The sequence below is a fragment of the Ursus maritimus genome, unplaced genomic scaffold (assembly GCF_017311325.1).
Source record: "Ursus maritimus isolate PB19 unplaced genomic scaffold, ASM1731132v1 scaffold_9, whole genome shotgun sequence".
NCBI lineage: Eukaryota > Metazoa > Chordata > Mammalia > Carnivora > Ursidae > Ursus > Ursus maritimus.
In genome coordinates, this window is record NW_024427107.1 from 36,470,927 (window position 1) to 36,474,249 (window position 3,323).

The window sequence follows — 3,323 nt, forward strand, 5'->3', positions numbered from 1 at the left end:
TTTTATTATTGAATAAGCATAAACCAGAATCACAGGCAATCTGCTAAAGAGATTGCTGAGAGAAATCTCACCCTTTTAAGTAGGTAAGCAGATAAAACCCATTCCATACATGTTCTCAAGGTAAACAACAGCTAGTCCTTGAATAAGAGGACTTGACAGCATCATTTGTCACACATAGTTCATCCTAAATTCACTTGGCAGTTGGAGTGCCTGTTGTGTTAGCTAATTGCCTTTATTCAAAGGACAAATAAACTTCTCAAGCCTCCCGTGACCCTTCTCAAATCTTTATGACAGGAGATAGTTTTGCAGGTTGAAGTAGGAAATGGCCCTATCTTCCTTGATGGTTACATTTCAAGGAGATGGCCCCAGGTCCTTGAGAAAGACATTGCTGGGTTGTAAAGGTGGCAGAACTTTATTTACCCTTTTAAAAAGGATTTATATACATTTCAAGAAAGAATTTATAATGACAAGTTTTCTGAAGTAAATGTTCCAAAAAAGGGGGAGTCTTTTCCCTTTTTTTCAATAGGAAGGATTGTCTCTTTTTTTAATGTGTATCCCTAGTTAGGGAATGTGATTGAAAATGATATGACCACCAATTGACCCGTGAGCCGGACCAGGGCACTTCAAAGGCTCCTCACCCCCTTCCCTGCCCTTGGAACGTGGGTTTGACTTGCTTTCCTGCTCCCAGCGGCTGCTCTAAGGACATAGCCTTGAGAGGTGACGTGATGTTGAAAACGCCGGCACCGTATACATGACTGAACCCAGTTAGAGCCTCTTTATAACCTTTTAAGATTTGGAGGGCAGGTGCAGGGATCCATCTGTCTTGCTGTCCATTTGCCCAAGACAAGCTTAATATATAAGTTCCTTTTGCTATTATTAAAATTGCTACCTACCAACATGGAGTAGCCTGTCTCTTTCTTCAGTCTTGCCCTGCCTCTGCGACAGGGGGCTGGTTTCTGATCCACCTTTGAAGCTCCCTGGATGGCTGAGAACCTACACTGCTTAAACTGCCAAGCTGATTGAAACTGATGATCACCCTTTTCAACCTCCTCCCCTGGGGCAGAAGCTGTAGGCCTCAATTTCATCAAAATACAACTTTGTAAACTTATTTTGGACACTTCCTAATAGGTGTCTGTAGAACTCTCTAACAAAAATATGAAAGAGCACTGAGTGTAATTTCCAGACAATGCTTGAGCAAGGCATTTTGTAGGTCTTTCCCTTTTTTTTCTTCCACAGATAGTTTATCTTCTGGGTAATAATCTTGTTGAATTTGGGATGCCTGGGTAGCTCAGTTAGTTAAGTGTCTGATTTCACCTCAGGTCATGATCTCAGGGTCTTGGGACAGAGCCTTGCATAGGGCTCCTGCTCAGCGGGGGGTCTGCTTATCCCTCTTCCCTTGCCCTGCCCCCTGCTCATGCTCTCTCTTTCTGTCTTTCAAATAAATAAAATCTCAAAAAAAAAAAAATCTTGTTGAATTTGTTTAATAGTTATAGCCTGTGGTTCCATGAGGAAAAAAAAAAAACCATTATATAGTGATTTCAGAGGTTTCCCTTAACTCTGGGTTACCTCATGTAACCTCAGTCTCTAAGTGCAAGATCATAGTGAGCATTTTCTATTGGTTTGTTATGTGCCAGGCCCTGTTGCAAGTGCTTTAAATATATTATTTGGTTCAAAACTGAGTAAAACCGTTTGAGGTTAGCATTCTTAATACCTGCACTTCACAGATAAGGAAATGAAACAGAAAAACTTCTTTCTTTTTTTTTAAAGATTTTATTTATTTATTGAACACAGAGAGACAGCCAGCAAGAGAGGGAACACAAGCAGGGGGAGTGGGAGAGGAAGAAGCAGGCTCATAGCAGAGGAGCCTGATGTGGGGCTCGATCCCAGAACGCCGGAATCATGCCCTGAGCCCAAGGCAGACGCTTAACCGCTGTGCCACCCAGGCGCCCCCAGAAAAACTTCTTAATTGGCTAACTGTGACACATCTAGTGAGCCTTATAGCTCTGCCTGAGGCCCAGCAGTCTGACTCCCACGTCAGAGCCCCACTAACACAGAGAACAATGCAGTGGCTGAAAGCCAGAGCCCCAGAGGCAGCCTGGGCTGGCTCAAACTCCATCATTGTTAGTTATTAGCTTTGCAGTTTGCCTAATTGTTCTGTGCCTCAGTTTCCAAATGGGGATAATAATAGTATACCACAGATGCCTGTGAGGACTAGGACACATGTTGGGTGCTGAGCACTGCCTGGCACACAGAAAAAGTTGAGAAATATTAGCTTTCAGGAGTAATATATCCTCAGGCATGGAAGTCGAACCGCATGGAGCCTGCCTAATTGAAGTAACTCCTTACATGTGGAGTGGCCTCTTTTTTTCATGTCCCCAGTCTATTCTTTAGTCATGCCTAGCAGCGCTACAAGTTCTCTAATTGTATTTGTGGTACTGCCTTTAGAAGATGGCAACGGCCTCAGTGCTTATTCTTTCAGCAAATATTTGTGGAGGGCTCACTATGTACCGAGCTCTTGTTAGATGTGGGGGATAGAAGGCTTAAAAAAAGACACTTTCCCCACACCCTAGTATATAAAAGAGAGATGCTACTGCAATTGTATTAAGAGCTACAACAGGAGAATTCAGAGCTCTATGAAAACGTGTAGTAAGGGCAGAGGTGGATGTACCCAAGGCTGGTAAACTTCGGTGCCCCTTAAGTGTACAGCCCTTCCAAGGTGCCAGGGCGTGTATTTTTTAGTAAAATTTGCAAAAGTAAGATATCGTACCGTTAGTGGTTAAAATAACTGTTTTCATTCCTACTTTTTTTTATTCGTTTTTGTGCCCTGCTCTCTACTTCCCTCTCAAAATCATGAGAAGGGCCCCAGGTTTTACACAAGCCTTTGGGGAGACCTCTTTGGTGTTCAGTTCACAGTGATTATTTTTTCCCTCGCTGGCTTGTTCTCTGCCAAGGTGTACCAAGCTTGGTGCAGAAACAGTTAAGCCAAGTGCCCAGTGCCTAGCCTGCCTGAGTGTATTTTACAGCTCTTCTCCTCTGACTGGTGGTAAAGTGTGGGTTTACCTAAAATGTGTGCAATCGCCTTTCCTTCCCATGTATGGCATAGTGGTTGTGGTAGGCAGAGTTTTAGGAGGTCCCCATAATCCTTAGCACCTGGTATTCACCCCAGATGTAATCCCCTCCCCTTGATATGGATGGGACTTGTGACTTGATTCTAGCCTACAGAATACAGAAAAGGTGAAGGGACTTTACAGATGTAAGTGAGGTACTAAGTCAGCTGATTTTTAGTTAATCAAAGGAGATTACGATTATTCTGGGTGGGCCTC